Here is an 18,587-nt window from a genome sequence, read left to right on the forward strand (position 1 = left end):
ATTAGAAGAGTTTCTTTGTCATGTGAAAACACGCACTCCAGGCGCTGGTAAAGACTAGAATCAGCCAACCAGAGAAAAGCGTGTAATTGCGTTCATGAGTGAGAAGGTGTACGTCACGCATGTAAAATTACTGCAGAATTTTAAATAATAATTATTGGGCAGTTCAGCAGAGACATTTTGCAATTAGAGTACGGTCTTGAAACCAGTTCTGTAATTTGGCTATTCTGCGAATATACCTCCCCCTCCAGTCCAGTAAGTTGCAGAGACTGGATTAATAAAAAATAAATAAACGTTATGAATGGGGTTTTATTGCTTCAGGTTTTCTACATTGTGTGCCTCACTTGAGTACAAAAAACACAACGTTCATACAACCACTGAAAACTGTAAGAAACGTCCTTCTTTGGAACGATGTTCAACTCACGCGTTACAATGGCTCACGGTCAAAGCGTTGACTCCCATTCATATGAATACCTGCACTTCGTCGTTCTGTGGTAGGTTCGTATTGGTAACACGCAGCCTCGTAATCTGCAGTGATTTTTTTTTCTCCACAAAAGGAATTGTCCGCGCTTTGCATTCCAATCAAGTCGCGGCAGGCGTCCACGCGCCGTTTTTGTTCGGGAGTCAAGGTGCACACATTTTTCTCTCATTTAAAACAACTCTTGTTTTACATATGTTTCTCCATTGTGGTTTGTGACACAATCACGTTGATACACACTACAGCCGCACGGCCGCTACTCAGCACCGCCTGTTCGCAGCTCACTGGTCCAAGGAACATCTGCTGCTTACAGTTGTTAGTTAAGGCTGGTACTGCAGTTACTGCGCTGATGTCGCTTATAAGTGAGCAACAAAATCAGTCTCGGGGCTTTTGGACGGACGTGTGTCGCAGCGGAAATGCGGAGGTTAATGAGGTGAGTGAAACCATCTCATTACAGCCACGCCGTTGCACGTAGAGATAAAAGAGGATATACTGAGGTGACAAGTCATGGGATACCTCCCAATACCGTGACGGACCTGCTTTTGCCCGGCCTAATACAGCAACTCGACGTGCCATGGACTGAACAAGTCGTCGAAAGTTTGTTGCAGAAATACTGAGCCAAGCTGCTTCTATAACCGTTCATAATTGCGAAGTTGTAGTCGGCGAAGGATTTTGTGCACGAAATGGCCTCTCGATTACGTAATGTAAATGTTCGATGGAATTTATGGCGGGCGATCTGGGTGGCTGAAGCATTCGCTCGAACTGTCCAGAATGTTCCGCAAACCAATCGTGAACAACTGTGGACCGGGGACATCGTGCATTGTCATCCACAAAAACTGTCCGCCCCCGGTAGCTGAATGGTCCGCGTGACGGACTGTCAATCCTCTGGGCCAGGGTTCGATTCCCGGCTGGGTCGGGGAATTGTCTCTACCCAGGGACAGGGTGTTGTGCTGTCATTATCATCATCATCCTATAATCCTCATCGACTGGAGGTCGCTGAAGTGGCGTCAAATTGAAAGACCGGCACCCGGCGAACGGTCTATACGACGGGGGAAGGAGGGGGGAGGGGCTAGCCATACGATTAAATAAATAAAGTCCCCAAAAACTACATCGTTGTTTGTGATCATGAAGCCCATGAATGCCTGTAAATGGTTTCCAAATCGCCGAACACAACCATTTCCAGTCAATGGTCGGTTCAGTTGTACCAGAGGACCCATTCCATTCCATTCCAAACGAACACAGCCCACACCGTTATGGACCCACCACCAGCTTGCATAATGCCTTGTGGACAACTTGGGTCCATGGCTTCGGGTGGTCAGCGTCACAATCGAACCCTACCATAAAATTCTTACCAACTGAAGTCGGAACTCATCTGACAAGGCCACGGTTCTTCAGTCTCCTTGGGTTCAACCGATGTGGTCTCGAGCCCAGGAGAGGCGATGTCATGCTGTTAGCAATGGCACTCGTATCGGCCGTCTGCTGACATACCCGATTAATACCAAATTTCGCCGCAGTACCCCAACGAATACGTTCCACATGTATTTCGGCGGTAATTTCACGCGGTGTTGTTTATCTGTTAGCAGTGACAACTCTACACAAATGCGGCTGTTCTTGGTCGTTAAGTGAAAGCCGTCTCCCACTGCGTAGTCCGTGGTTAGAGATAATGCCTGAAATATGGTATTCTCGGAACATTCTCGACAATACGAATCTCGAAATACGGAATTCCCTAACGATTTCCGAAATGGAATGTCCCATCCGTCTAGCTCGAACCACCATTGCCGTTGTGCGGCCATAATCACGTCGGAAACCTTTTCACATGAATCAGATGACAACTCCGCCAATGGTATATGTGAATATCGCTATACCATGACTGCTGGCCGAGTTGGCCGAGCGGATCTAGGCGCTACATCTGGAACCGCGCGACCGCTACGTCGCAGGTTCGAATCCTGCCTCGGGCATGGATGTGTGTGATGTCCTTAGGTTAGTTAGGTTTAAGTTCTAGGGGACTGATGACCTTAGAAACTAAGTCCCATAGTGCTCAGAGCCATTTGAACAATTTATACCGTGACTTTTGCCAGCCCAGTGTATGTTTTTGGAAATTTGTGGTAAATTCCTGTGGGACCAAACTGCAGAAGTCATCGGTCCCTAGGCTTACACACTACTTAATCTAACTTCAACTAACTTACGCTATGGACAACACACACACCCCCATGCCCAAGGGAGGACTCGAACTTCCGAAGGGCGGAGCCGCTCGAGCCGTGGCAAGACGCCTTAGACCGCACGGCTGTATGGTTTTATGTATTTTTCAATAAAAAAAAAACAAAACCAAACAATTGCTTCACCCACATTACATGACACTTTTCGTTATATTTACCTGAATAATTTGGCTAATTGCTTGCTTGAATTAGTTACGAATTACACATAAAGCAGTACTTTTGAAGTGACTCTTTTATGGAAAGCTATGTACCTAACAAGGGCATCACTGGTATTATAATTTGGAAATGGTGGGCCCCATTCATTCGGGAGCATTTTGCTAACGCGGGCGGCCATATCTGGCGGGCAGAGCGGCGCGGATCGCGGAAATGGAGATTGCCGGAGCGGCTGAATTATGCGAGACTCCCACCTCACCCGCGTAAAGGTCCGTTTGGGATTCAAACGGTGGAGCACGCCTCACCCGCATTCGCCATAATAGCGCAAGACTATAGGGCAAAAAAGGGGAAAAAATTGCCGAGTAAACGAATATCCGGGCAATAAATTTTCGGTTAGACAACGGTCTTATAAGATAAAAAAATAATGCCGGGTATATTTCATTACTAGGTAATAGCTTCGCGCGATCCGGAGCAGCCAGATAGATCTCCCTCTCCACCGAGGCCATGTGCGCTGAAACGATCCGCATCTCCCTTTATAAAGTAATAATTTCAATAATTTATAACGCCTTGTTCATTTAAATTAAGCAATATTACGGATTAAAGAGTTCCAATTTTCTGAAGCTCCGTTTCCTCTTTCTCCTCTCGAGCCCTCCTCGTCCTTTTTTGTCAAGAGGCTACATAATGACTACCGCATACGCAGCGAACGATAAACGTGGCAAGGGAGAGCGAGATCGCAGCTCGATGCATAAGATGATTCCAGCCCGTCCCGTCCCAGATGCCCGTGCGCGGTTTCTTTTCCTTCCATCCACTTAATTTCTTAAAAAATGAAGGTAATTTTTTACGTTAAATGAAACGATATAATGAGAAGATCGAGGTGTGGTGCGCCTGCCCCCCTCCACAACGCCTCTCAATTTCGCCTTGGCCGCAGGACCCTCGCCTTCAAGGAACTGGGCACAGTGGCAAATGATCGAGCTCCTTATTATAAGCACCGCCAAAAGAAGAAAACTGCAGAAGACTCTTTCGGAAGACTTATCGAGGACTTTAATAAGAACATACAATGTTTTGCTCTAAACAAACAGAATACTGAAATAGCGACATAAGAGACGATTCATGCTTATATTTACTACAACTGTGGTAAACTACTTAAAAAAAAAAAAGGCATGTATATGCGAATACAAAATTTACGCACAGAAAACTCCAGTGTAAGCGACTCTTAACACTTAGCTTTTGACCGGCGGGGCAGCCCCGACCGCGTAAATACCGCAATACAACCATGTCGGGCTTCGTCTGACACAAATTTCAATTCGCTGTTACTCGTACTTTGCATGTCGGGGATCCCACCGCCGAATTTCTTGTACGGCAGTGTTCTGACATCTGTTGGCAAGCGGTATAACTGTGAGGAAACACATTTGTTGAACACATACCGCTACTTTTCGTGTTCAAGTTTCTAGTTCACTTCGAAGGGCGCAGCCGGTGTTCGGAGCTTTAACAACAAAAAATGGCGAATTTACGTGACAATCCTAAAGCAATACTGGAGATAGTGGAAGAAAGTGTTAGTGATATAAGTGACTTGAGCGATAACAACAGTAATTATTCGACAAAACCGTGACAGTGAAGGTGAAAACACAGAAATTGATAGAGATGAACACGCAGAATCTATAAGAAGTAGTAGTAGTAACCATTATATCGAACAGCTTCATCATGCAACTAAAAGAAGTGGTTGTCTGAGATGTTTTTCTGGCTGTTGGAAGTAGTAGAAGTAGTTAATAGCTTCATTCTGTACAATCTGGATGCTACTTCCAGCCAGACACTCGAGTTAAGCCACAAGAGATATAGAATGGCACTTCTGAAAGCCCTGTTTACGGAACACAAACGGAAGAAAGAGAGGAAGACCCTCTAGTTTCGACGACGGGAAGAGATTGCCACAGTAGCCGCGTTTCACTCAATCTAATGAAAAGGGTAACAGTAAGTATTACGCTGTAACACGTAGATAAAAGCTGGTAGAAGGGACTCCGTGAGAGTTTTCGGAAAGAATTACACCATGAAAAAATATAGGATCTAAACGACGAAATACACGAAATGAAACACAAAACGTGACATATTCAGTGTTTTAATGTATGTGTAATTTGTCCTGTTCTATAGTTTTAGTCAGTCTTCACACAATTTCATTGCATGTAATAGAGGCTGCTTTCAGAGCAAATATTACGAGCACAGGGGAAGAACAGATTGGAAAAAATCGAGTGGAAAGGGTTACGTCCCTCTAAATTACTGACAAAAAGTCACCCTACACGGCTAAGAAGAAAAATTGTTTTTACGAGGCTGAGTCATGTATTTGCACTTTTCGTTCTAATCGTCTTTATGTTGGCAGTTCGGCTTAGTGCTATAGCCTGCCGTTGGGTGGCAGGGTTATCTTTGCTTGTGGCAGACATACAGCATTGTAACAACTACAGTTAGCTTTGCGCGCTTGCTAAACAAACATGGCTGCGCCACTACGTCTGCACCAGTGAGGAACAGCGTTCCATAATCTACCGTTTTTGTCAAGAGCTGAAATCCACAGATGACTTTCAGGACAATACAGGGACAAAGTTTCGCTTCAGCGAAATGTTTACGCATGGATTAAACAACTCAAAACCGGCCAACTAGCGTGAACGACGAGGGAAGAGCAGAAGAACAGAACGTTAAGTCACATCCGCTACTCATGCCAGGAATGAGCAAATCTGTGACCTGACTGAATAACCTACGGATACGAGCACGGTGTGGAAACACTCAGAATCTCCAGTCAAAATGTATTCAAGAGTTAACTCTCTGCACAAAGAGTAAGGGTGACATTATTTTGGGGTACACAAGAGCCAATTCTGGAACACTAGGTCGCAAACGGGTTAATAATCAGCATTACAGAAATATGCATGGTAAAGAGCTGAATCCTGTAATTCGAAACAAACGTCGAGGCCTATTGTCAAACAATATTCTTTCATTTGGGTGACAAAGCGCCTCCACATACTGCTGCCCACACAGTTCAAACTCTTCAGAATATGGATTTCGAAATGTTGGAGCATCCTGCAAACAATGCTGATCTTGAAACTTCCTGGCAGATTAAAACTGTGTGCCCGACCGAGACTCGAACTCGGGACCTTTGCCTTTCGCGGGCAAGTGCTCTACCAACTGAGCTACCGAAGCACGACTCACGCCCGGTACCCACAGCTTTACTTCTGCCAGTATCTCGTCTCCTACCTTCCAAACTTTACAGAAGCTATCAGCGCACACTCCGCTGCAGAGTGAAAATCTCATTCTGAAAACATCCCCCAAGCTGTGGCTAAGCCATGTCTCCGCAATATCCTTTCTTTCAGGAGTGCTAGTTCTGCAGGTTCGCAGGAGAGCTTCTGTAAAGTTTGGAAGGTAGGAGATGAGATACTGGAAGAAGTAAAGCTGTGGGTACCGGGCGTGAGTCGTGCTTCGGTAGCTCAGTTGGTAGAGCACTTGCCGCGAAAGGCAAAGGTACCGAGTTCGAGTCTCGGTCGGGCACACAGTTTTAATCTGCCAGGAAGTTTCATATCAGCGCACACTCCGCTGCAGAGTGAAAATCTCATTCTGGAAATGCTGATCTTGCCTGATCGGATATCCATTTGTTTGGTCCATTCGGGGATGGTGCAAGAGGTCCCTGATTTACCTCAGAGATTAGTGTAGCTGTGTTGCTCAGTGGAAAAAACTTTTTTTCTGAGGATACTGAAAGTTCATTGAAAAGGAGGGTAACTGTTCGAGAATCACAAGATAGTAAACTTTGCACTGTTGTAATAATAAACTATAAAAATGTTGTGCAGATACCATTTCACTTACACTAGTATTCCAAGAATTGGTCAGCTTTTCGTAGAAAATATCTTATTTCTACCGCAAGTTTAAGCGTCCATACGGAGAGAACAGACTGCGTGAACCGCTGCTAACTCTGCCTCAGCTGTTTAGCAGGACAATTATACCTTTGTGAAGGTCACGAGGTTTGTCATGTCGGTACCCTCTTCTTATGTCCAGAAGCAACTTCACAAAGGAGTAATATGTATAGCACGTCTTATTTTCAGGGCAGGGGGAGCAGTCGGACAGTGTTCTGCCACTCCGAAAGATTGCGAGATTTGATACTCAGCAAGAGGGCGTCTTACGGAGGAAAAATCCCCGGCAAGTGTGACTTCACTATTCTACCGACAGAAATTATAGACAAATCGTGCTATGTCTGAATTTTCACCCGGGTTAGTGAGCCTGCAATGAAAATAAGGAACGTTGCTGAAGTAGAATAAAATTTGGTACACTTCCTTACAGCAAGCACTGTGTATTAGGTACCAGAATTCATGTAGCCACTACGCAAGACAGTACACTGATGTCCCTCATTTGTACATGACTTATACAACATACTATATAATAAAGCTTAATACTCACAGTAACTTAAGTATCTCACTTATATACAAAACTGATTATGTTTATGGTAATCAAAAGATGACAACTATTACGCATTCGTAACGTTTGCGTTATAATTATTAACAAATTGTTTATTTTCGTCATACCCCTTGATGTGAAATACGAATACGTCGTAATTTTATAGGCTAACGTATGGTTTTATGGTATACAGGAGAAAGCACACGGTACTTATTTTATGCTAGAAGTTCCATCATAACTGTGTAATAAGGCTGAAAACGTAAAGAGGTTCAAACACTTTAACGCAGATTTAGCTACGTTCGTAATTTCAACTGGCTCCCAATTAATTTTGTTATACAATTTCAGTCATAACAATACGCCGTATGGGAACAACTAACAACGAAATCTTAACCGGCCTCTACATTGCTGTTATTCAAAACTTATCCAATTCTCTGTGTAACGGATAAGTGAATAATTAATTATTTCATGAAATGAGGTGAGCAGCTCATCTCTCTATGCCGCGTCGTTACAGCGATCGCCCGGAATTTTCTTCTATTGCGATTGACGACAACGGCGGAAAAATGCGATCAGAAGGAGGTGGAGAAAAACGGTGTAAAAGGCACTTGATTAAACCTCAAACTTTTGATTAGGGATTGTATGCGGTTACGTGGTACGGTCAGATGCCAATGTCAACAAAAGTAAGAATAAATTCGCAGTTCTGTGTCAGCGTAGAAAGTCGCCTGGAGTCACCACCACTTCGCCGCAGAGTCGCGAACGTTCGCCGACGACCTGTCATAGCGCGGGCGAGCGTCAGAACCTGATCCACCCCTCCGCCCCACTCTGCAGAAGAAAGCAGAAGGGGGAAACGTGGGAGTGAGGTGGGAGGGGGAGGGGGAGGTGGTGGAACGGATGGAGAAGTGCGGTGTGGCCAGGCCGGTGGAGGGGAACTGCTCGCTCCAAGTCGTTAACTCCATTCTGCCAATTTTATAGATTTATGCAAATAGCATCCAATATCGGAAAGTTCCCACCCACAAAACCTAGACACACACATACACAACAAAGCCGAATGCTTACAAATAAAGACGGGGAACGACGAGGAGAATAAAGGGTGGAGAAAGACGGAAAAATGAGGGATGGGTAAGCAGGCGGGGAGGTGCGGCGTCGTGGCCTCTCGCAGTCCCGCCCTGGAGGGTCGAGGCGGCAAAAGAGCGAAAGTTGCGCTCCGCAAACAAGGCACGTAGTGTGAGGAAATAACCAAAAGACAAGTGTGTTATGGCCCGCATAAATCAGCGGCCGAGCGCCGGGAATACTGCCCGAATAACCAGCAGTGACAATAAAACGGTCCAATCTCCATTTTACACACACGCGGGGGCCTGCTGAACGCGAGTGCAGTTCGGTGCAGAGGCCGCCAAACTGTGACGTCTACTGAGTACTAGGCAATACTTCTTATGCGCGCGCGACTAAAGGTAGTACACATGTGAAGAAACGTATCTTTTCCGACGTCTTGGCTAATCAGTCGGTATCTGAAACTTTCGAAGCACAACGATGTCATTAGAGACTGAGCGTAAGTTCTGATTAGGGAAGGATGAGGATGCAAAATTGGCCATGCCCTTTTAAAGCAACCATCCCAGCAGTTACCTTAAGTAAATCGGGCTAGCCGGACGGGGATTTGAACCGTCGTCCTCCCGAACGCTAGACCTGTTTGCTAACCACGGCGCCAGCTCGCTCGGTTGGGACTCTCGAGACTGATGGCTACAGTCCGCAAGCTTCAACCAATATTCTACGTAAAACTAGTACGAAGGAAGTCCCAAACATGTACTCGTTTCTGAGCGGTCAGTAACAGAGGGATGCGGTAAGAACGTTATTCACAATAATGACAGATAGTACGAAAAATCCATTGTAAATCAAAATGCCACTCAAGGAAAAGCTCAGATAGTTTTAATGATCTTCCTCTTCAAGAATTGCCACGGCAACGTCACACAATTTTATATAGTTTACTGAGTCATAAGTTCTTTCAAAAAGTGAAATTTATATGCTTATTGCAAATGTAACATTGATAATTTTTGGATGTACGAATCACACGCTTTTCTACTTTCTTTTCCGATCATGATAGGAGTATCTTTTTAGTTTCAATCATACAGTGATAATTTCTTTCCAGGATACGCATTCGCAGTTGCGAATAAGAACCAACATCGGCTGTACACTGGAATGACGACAATGAACATTTTTGCCAGACCGGAACTCGAACCTGGATTTCCGGTTTTACGCAAGAAGACGCCTTAATCGATTCGGCTATCCGTGCACGAATCACGGCCGGACCCCAACTTCCATATATAAGCATGTGCCTGGTATCTTACTCATATATCCATATGTATATTCTAGTACAGGGGAGTTATATTACTTGAAAGTTGCTTTCCTTGTGTCGACGGAAAAATACGAAATTGCAGTGGCTGCGTTATTTCGAATTACGTCGCAACGTTCCTTCGGAACACGCGTTCAAACCATCAGCCGGCCGCGAAGATTGTATTACGTGATTGTGCCATGCGTTTTTCTTCCTTCTCTCTCTCTCTCTCTCTCTCTCTCTCTCTCTCACACACACACACACACACACACACACACACACACACACACACACAGTAAAGTAAATTTATCTTAAGTTATTGTAACGTACATTTGAGCTTGTACTACTGCTTCTATGGGTGGTTTCGAAATCCAACCACTGGGGCAGTAAGTACTTTTGATACACATTTATTAAATTTTAGGCCCATTTTGCTTCTTCTTTAGGACTATAATTTGTTTTAGGCATTGTGACTTCATGAGAGTTCCGAGATGTGGGATTGCGTCTAGGAGAAATGCTAACCTACTTTCAAATATATCACGTGAAATGGTGGGTGGTCAAAAGTTGTATGTCTCAGTGGTTCCAAAGTGAAACCACTTTCTTCTTGTGTTCGTTGCGTACTATGATAATAAAGGTTTAATTTTGTGAAAATTTTAAATTTTTCCGTATTGTTGGGATCCAAAGGGTTTAGACTGGCTACGCCCCTCGAGAGGCGGCGCGGCGTTGGCACTCTGTGACGTTGGTATGCAATGTGTGTTGCCTATCATCCAGTCGTCTGCTTCGCGTGAAAGGCAGTAAGCCGCACAAAACTGAAATCTCTGATTCGCTTCTAAAATATCTTCCCACGATTGGAGACAGTCATTCTAATGGTTTCTTTTTGAAACGAATCTCTGTTTTTCTGGGCTCGGTACTATGCTGCACACCTGGTTAGTAGACCCTACCAGTTGGCTGAAATTTCATCGTCTCAAGGATGGCGAACACTAAACGGACACTTCGTGTTGTCGCTGGGAAGCGACAGTGAACATGTTGTAACGGAAGTTATTTTCCATAACGTGATCCATCTTCCCTAGACTTTTGTTAGCGCAAAGACTTTGAAATACGATTCCTCTTTAGCACTTACATTTAGAATCATTCCCTATCTATGATGGAGAAATACGACAATGTATTGATAAAAAACAGAGAAATGTTGAGATGATGGTTTTTAATGGTTTTTAATGGTTCAGGTGTTGTTCATGGGATTCCCCCACTTGGGTACCATGCACAGAACCTTCATATAACCATGTGAAGCTGTCAGAAAATCAATTAAACGTTACATTGACTTTAATGTAGGTTATGTCGTCAAAGCGTTGAGCTTTCATGGGAATTTCTGCACTTTGTCGTTTTGTTATGGGTTAGTGTTGATAACAAGTCTCGTCAGCCAAGATGATTCTTTCCAAAAAAGAACTGTCCGCAAGTTTGAATGAAGTCGAGGTAGGGGCCCACGTGTCGATTTTGTTCGGGAGTCACGGTGTGCGGAGCAAACTTTGCACAAACTTTTCCCTTCTTCAAAACATTCTGGAGAATATCGTGAACACTTCATTTAGAAATATCTAGTTCGTTGCTCCAGTGCGATTTGTGACATAATGTTGACACATTACGGCCGCACGTCAACTGGTTAACACTGCCTGCTCACAAGTGAGTAGTCTAATGCATATCTGTTGTTTACAACAATTGTTAGTTCAAGCTGCCACTGTTGTTACGGCACTGACTTCGCTTGTACGACAGGAATAAAATCAGTCTCGAAGTTTTTCGACAGACGAAGCATGAATCAGTGGTCAGTACGAATGGTCAGTAGACTGGATTCAGTATTCGGGCTCAAGAGAATGAATGCTCGCGAGGGAAAGGATACCGGCTGGAATTTAAATAAAAGGCATTACTTTTCAGCACGCCCTCGTTGTGTGAAATATAATTTTGTTCTAGAAATTACATGAAAAAGTCAATGTGAAATTGTCATTAAATGTGACAAATTTCGAGGGCAAATAAAACTACTTTCATGGTTCAAGTATAACAATAACAGAAATAGTTCACGCTACATACGTGCATGTATCATAAACACTCCTCTTACCGTTTATTTCTTAAATGTTATCGGGATTTACTTTCCTGATACGCGAGAGATTTCTATTTCGAAGTTCTCCTTTCGGGCCAATCAACCACCTACCTAGTTTTGACTTCTTATTCTCGGAACACTTTACTCCAAGTAATGTAGACGCCCAGATATTTTATATACAGTTCCACACACAAATTTTTTTTCCAGGGAGTCAAGGTACGGAAAGAGAGGAATGTTTTACTGCGCGGTTAACAACTTAGTCTTATCTCCCGACTCCCTGAAGCTACAATCTTTCTTTTTAACGATACAAATTACTATTTTAATGCAATTCGATAGTTCTTTTAATACTTATTACTGCTTCCACGCCGGCTGGGGCGGCCTAGAGGTTCTAGGCGCTACAGTCTGGAACCGCGCGACCGCTACGTCGCAGGTTCGAATCCTGCCTCTGGCATGAATGTGTGTGATGCCCTTAGGTCAGTTAGGTTTAAGTAGTTCTAAGTTCTAGGGGACTGATGACTTCAGAAGTTAAGTCCCATAGTGCTCAGAGCCATTTGATTTGAACTGCTTCCACAGAACGGTTTAGAAAAATATGAGGCCCACGTCTGATGGCATGGCGCAGCTTCAACTCCATTGATGTAAATTACCTGTGAAAACAACTTTTGTACTAAATTTTGGGAAAAAAGGGGCTGCTTTTACAAAATACTAAGTGAGAGGTTCTTTACGTGTGGAATTACAGCTTCTTCTTCTTCTTCTTCTTCTTCTCCTCCTCCTCCTCCTCTTCTTCTGGTTTGATGCTGAAATCGGGAATTACTGGTGCTGTTTTGCTGCTGTGTCATGTAGGTTGACGGTTGAACGAACGTAAGACCACGTGACTTGGCAAACATATCACTAGCTCCAATGGATGGAGCATCCGGATCGAAGGGGCCTATTATGAGATGCGTTATGCTATAACTTCCTTGATTCAGTAGTTTTAATTTATTATCATGGTTTATGATGGCTTTGTAAATCACCCGTTTTTAAATGAATAGTAGTTGTACGAACCTCAAACCATAATCATTTAGTTATATCACCTTCAGTGACATATGGAGTTTTTTTTATTTATAAAGGGGGCAGAGACGGTTTATATGGAAGTACCGAAGAACGAGTCATCGCCAGCTCCCTGAATGTGATTGATGCAAGGTGTTACGAACAACTTGTCCATAAAACTGGCTCTTTTCCACAAATTTTCGTACTACACATCGTAGAAACGCGGGAAGATCAATCTACGCTGGCAGCAGCGATGGGAGTGGCCGTAAAAAGAGACACATCAACAAACAAGAATTCATAACGCAGCTAACATCCGTCACAACAAAGGACCACGGTGGAATATTTATCCCGCGGAATGGAGGGGAAGAGGCAGAGGAGGGGAGGGGAGGGAATAACAACCGCGGAAAAAATGAAGCCTCACGCACACAAGCGAAAAAAGAACTTTAAACGACAACAGTGCTTCTCGGTGTACAAATAGTGTGTCATTACGCCGACGCGGCAGTCGCGAACGACGGAGTGATGGTAGGGGGTGGGGGGACTGGAGTGGGTGGCGCCGGGTGGGGGGCAGGGGTAGAGGAAATGCTTTCCGTAACGATTTATACACAGCCACCTCGGCGTCGACGGCGCGCCTTCACTCCCGCCACAACGCGACGGCGAAATGGCAAGGCAATGGTGTAGAACCACAGCACAAAATGAGAGTCATTTTATGAAAATGTCAGAACAAATTGATTCCTGACGATACGGGGCGCCGGGCTCGCAGCGAGAGGTGGGAGGGCCGTAGAGAGGAGATTTGGGGAGGGGGGGGGGGGGAGGGGGCAGGGTGTGTCTGACGTGGCGCTGAAAATATTCCCCAGCTCTGGCCGGAAACGTCGCCGTCGCCTTCCACCGCAACATTTCGGCCTCAGAGCTCGTAGCGTACGTCACCCGGATCCTATCTCCAACTCCCTCCCACGTCCCCCCTCCATCTCACATACATCAGACCGCCTGCTCAACTGATTATAAATGTGACGTATGTGCAGCTAAATAACGGCTGTAGAATATATAATACAGAAAAAAGGACATTCCACCGCAAGAGGAATGTATCTAGACATCACGTGCAAGTGTCAAGGATTTGCGAAAGCGCTCTGGCATAAATGGGGCAGTGCGGGAGGAAAATCACACATGCATACACGTTCCCTAACAGGAAAAATATTATTGTGCTCCAGCGTGTCGCAACGGAGACATGTGGCAATATAATATCGGGTAATTTATAAATAAAAAAAGCGTCCAGAATGATGCAAGATGTCACCTTCAGCTTGGGTCGATCCTCGTGTACCCCCTCCCTCCGTCTCTTCTAACCGTCTGTTTCCGGTGTCTGGTTGCCACTCTACAGCACACGCAGAGAAAGAAGTGTTATTCGGTTTGGGTTCACAGGCGCACAGCTAATGTCCTGACGTTCAACCAAATTTACGTGAAGCTGCAGCTTATCTCGAGTGCAGTGTCTGGTCTTCGCTTGATATAATTTGGCCTGCACGATGAAAGACATGTCCACTTTCAAAAAACCATTTATTGTCACGACTGTCACTGCCGAACCTTCCTTTTTCTTAAAACTGATTTTTTCTTTTTCTCTTTGTTCTTTTATGTTCCAGAACACAAAATGCAAAAAACAGACGCTTACCACTCATTGGCTTAATTCTGCGTCCAAAATGAGAGCTTTCATAATGGGAGTAAAGGCGCGAAAAAAAAAACTATAATTAGGCGGTGTGAATGCTTGGAGGAGTCTTCATTGGTACTAGTCACATGCTGTCCCTCTTCTGTTTATAATGTCTAGAATTAAAAAAGAACAGTATAGTACCGCTCATTCTCAGTGACTATATTTCTGGCTTATACATTGCTAAGGCTTCTTTTGGACAAGAATATCAATCTCTCTTTTGATTGTTCCTCAACCAGTTACTTACAGACGGACACATCAGGGCAGCTTAATGATAATGTAAGAATAGCTGTGAAGGGAGCACCATCATGAAGTTCAAATCGTAACGGGAGCCCTATGATGAAGTGCAGAGATGATGAAAGACGACAATTCTCGGACTGTCTTCTAAAATTTCATCTGAACCCAGTAGGAGATCAACTGTTGTGTACCACTCTGTAGTTACTATCCCGAGTCAGATGTCAGTCTTTTGTCTTATGACAACTTTGGTGAAGGAGGACAACGTCCTTTAGTTTTTCAGTACTGTCTTCTCTGTGGATTTCACTACGATGATAGTAATCGAACAAAGTCTAGAAAAAGGCTTCACGGTTTCTTTCTTACATTAAAATGGTAAATTCAACGTCGAACAGCTCACCTACTGAACAAATTACGAGGCAACTAGAAACCTGTTCGGTACAATAAGTAGACATATACAGTTGCATATGATTACATGATGAAGCGAGCACATTATATACTAGCATGGAGAACTGCATCGAACAAGGCGTAACATAGGATTCCGATCTAGAGATATAGTTTCTGCTAGTATGTTAACGGCTGTGCATTGACACGAGAAAACGCCCAGAATTTGCTCTGGAACGCTGCTGGTTGTCAACGAGTAATCTTCTTTGTTGAGCTACGCTTGCTGCTTCGCAGACAGGATGTATGTGGACGTGTTTGATGAGACAAAAAACGAACACACATCGTGTAGCAATTTCTGCAATATATGGAGTATAAAGACGGAGGAAAGTGGTCCGAGGAATATTTTCGCTGCATCCTCCATGGCTAGTAATCGTTGCGTACGAATCTATTCACCGATTTGGTAACGGATCAAATTCACCCACGTAATGGAAGATAATGCGCGTTGGCAAACTGCCACAGGTGTCCGAAAATGAATACAGTATCACAGTACTTACCTACCTAGAGTCATATGAATATCTCTGACTCCACCTTCATTACTGAGTTCGACGCAAGCTCCAACACCTGTAAGAAGGAATGCAGACGGCCTGGCTCCAGAAACCTATGACGAGCGGTAAGCACCTGATTGAAGTTATCTTAAGGTTGTTTACGTGCCGTGTATCTGCTGCTAACAGTAGTGAATCGGATACCTGCATGTGGTCGCAATTCTGACTCGAGGGTGTAGCTTGTAGAATGGACCACAGTAGAGTATTTGTGACAACTATGTAGCTAATAGATATAATACATGAAAGAGGAAAATGAGAAAGGATCAAGAGAAATAGGATGTAGGGAAACGTGTATGAGTTTAAGTATCTGTTTGAGACTGCAGACCTTCGTGTATTACGGATCCAGTAATTACGCTACAACTATTTCACGAGATAACCCATGAGGATATTTTTGAAACTGTGAAAATATACGTCGTCTCTTATGTTACGGACCAGGCTATTCCATACTATGGGATCTTTACTACACAGAAGCAGTTGGCGTAAATGCTTGTAGTATGATGTGGAGAGATGAGTGTGGGAGGAGTAAAGAAACCGGTGATGTCAAAGCGTCAGGACTTGTCACTGTATGGACCTGGGTGTAAGATGCTACAATAATCGAAAATGGGGAAAAAACTATGATCATAATCACTATCCTTGTGACGTCTCTGAAACGAAAGCTTGTTATATTTTCTGAATTCAGCTTCGGGAGTGAGCGCACCCCGAGAGATAGGAATTAAGGAGACGCGTCACAGGCACAGCCAGCACACAGAGACGACATAAACTCGGAAACTCCTACCCGTCTTACTAGGGGCCGCGAGATCCCTCCGCGCTGAGAGTCAATTTAAATCGCGGGGAAATGTCGCAGACGTTTCACCGCGCGTAACAACCGGAAAAAAGGGCGGGGCAGCTACGCATCATCATGTCTCTTAATTATTATTATTTTTTACTCTCTCGTGTTATTCTTTCCGTCTTTTACAGCAATTTAAGAATCTTGTGCTTCCTCGCAGGTCCGGTTTCACCAAATTAAATACAAAAGGGCGACGGCCTGATCCTTATAAAGAGGCCGTAAATGAAGACGTTGTCACTCAGACACGACGGGGGGGGGAATGAAAAAGGGCAAAAAAACGTTCCGAAAAAGGAGGTAGTAAGCATTCTTTCTTCTGTAGCCAGAGAAATTTAGAGTCTCGGAATAAATGTCTTCTTGATTCCTGTTACTGATGTCGCCCTTGCAGAAAGCAATTTTAGTGGAATGTAATAATAAAGATAAAAAGGTGTGTCACGATTTCACAGGACAGTGAGTGAAGGAAAAAAGGACATTTGTTCTTGGTACATTTAATTTATCTGGGGACCAGGTAAAGGGTACGTTAATTACCGAGTGAACGGATACTATTTGCGTCACACTGCGTCTGCATGCACCCTATGAGCTAAATGATCCAGAGGCGGAAATCACATTTACAAATACGGTAACTTTTTCAATACTAGTATTATGTTAAGGCAAAACGTACATAATGTAGCCTCATTACAGAGGTCAGACGTCATACGCTGGGCAGATTGGTAAAACAGTACAGGCAGCGAACTGTGGCGGGACTAACAGCAGACTTAAATGCTGGGCAGAGTACAAGCGTGTGCGAACATACAGCGCACTGGACACTCCTAATGACGACCCATGCATGTCCCCATTTTAACACCACGACGTCAACAACTATGACTGAAATGGACACGTGACCATCGGCACTGGACGTTGGCGCAATGGTAGAGTGTTGAATGGTCTTACGAAATCCGATACTTTCATCATCAAGCCGATGGTAGCGCGCGAATCCATCGTCTTCCAGTGGAACAGCCCCTTTACACCTGTACCGTGGGACGGAAACAAGCTGGCGGCGGCTCCATTATGCTTTGGGGAACATTCACGTTGGCATCCATGGATCCAGTTGAGTTCGTGGAAGGCACCTTGAGGGCCAAGGAGTATCGTAGATTGGTTGCAGACCACGTACACTCGTTCATTGCGATCCTGATTCCCGACAGCAATTGCATTTTTCATTAAGGTAGTGCGCTATGTCACAAAGTCGGGCATGCGATGGAGTAGTTTGAGGAAAATAGTGGTGACCAATTGATGTGCTGGCCCCCTAAATCGCCAGATCTGAAACCGATTGACCACATCTGGGATGTGATTGAACGTGGCGTCAGAGGTCATCGCCACATCCCAGGAATATACGGGAATTAGGTGACTTGGGTGCGCAGATGCGGCGCCAACTCCCACCAGTGATCTACCACGACCTTTCTGCTTCCATGCCACGACACGTCGCCGCTGTTATTCCTGCGAAATTTGGACATACCGGCTGTTAGGTAGGTGGTCATAATGTCCTGGCCTATGAGAGTGTGTGTGTGTGTGTGTGTGTGTGTGTGTGTGTGTGTGTGTGTGTTTCTCCTCCTATTAATTTTCCAAAAGAATACGTTCTGGGTTAATGTACAATAATGAAAGTTTCAGTATGTACGCCTGGCGTAATATTAACCAAACTAGAGATACTTACTGAACTTAGCACTGGATGTGGAAAAACTTTTACAGTTGAGTCACGTCTAGCACCAACAGGTGAAGAAGCTGGACAGCGCCAGGTATTCATGTTGAGTTGCTTGACACAATTACGTCACTAAATGAAATGATGGAATGACATCGTTGACTGGGGCTGTTCGGCCGTCTAGTGCAAGTCCTTTTATTTCACTCCACTACGGCGACCTTGTGCGTCGATCATGACGATAAAATCATTACGAGGACTACACATCCGCGAGCGGATGAAATCTACGACCCGACAGAGAGTCGAACCCGGACCCCTCGCACGGCAATCGGCCGGTCTGATCACTCAGACACGGAGGCGGACACGTGGACTAAATATCTAGACGACATCAAATGGATCCGTACGCAGTGTCAGTGGCAGGCAATGTGAATGGTCGTCTACAGTTTGTTGGGAGAATTCTAGGAAAACGTTGCACATATATAAAGGAGATCGAGTG

The 18,587-nt window shown here is 44.5% G+C and overlaps 1 protein-coding gene and 1 non-coding gene across 2 annotated transcripts in view; both read right to left on the reverse strand.

The window, feature by feature from the left end:
* LOC124711508 (nuclear pore complex protein Nup88) overlaps nt 1-18,587 on the reverse strand; it is a 529,721-nt gene that overhangs the window by 286,681 nt on the left and 224,453 nt on the right. The window lies entirely within an intron of this gene.
* On the reverse strand, nt 5,948-6,022 carry Trnas-cga. The gene has a single exon. It is a non-coding gene; the product is annotated as a tRNA-Ser (tRNA).

The sequence above is a fragment of the Schistocerca piceifrons genome, chromosome 8 (genome assembly GCF_021461385.2).
Source record: "Schistocerca piceifrons isolate TAMUIC-IGC-003096 chromosome 8, iqSchPice1.1, whole genome shotgun sequence".
NCBI classification, from domain to species: Eukaryota; Metazoa; Arthropoda; class Insecta; order Orthoptera; family Acrididae; genus Schistocerca; species Schistocerca piceifrons.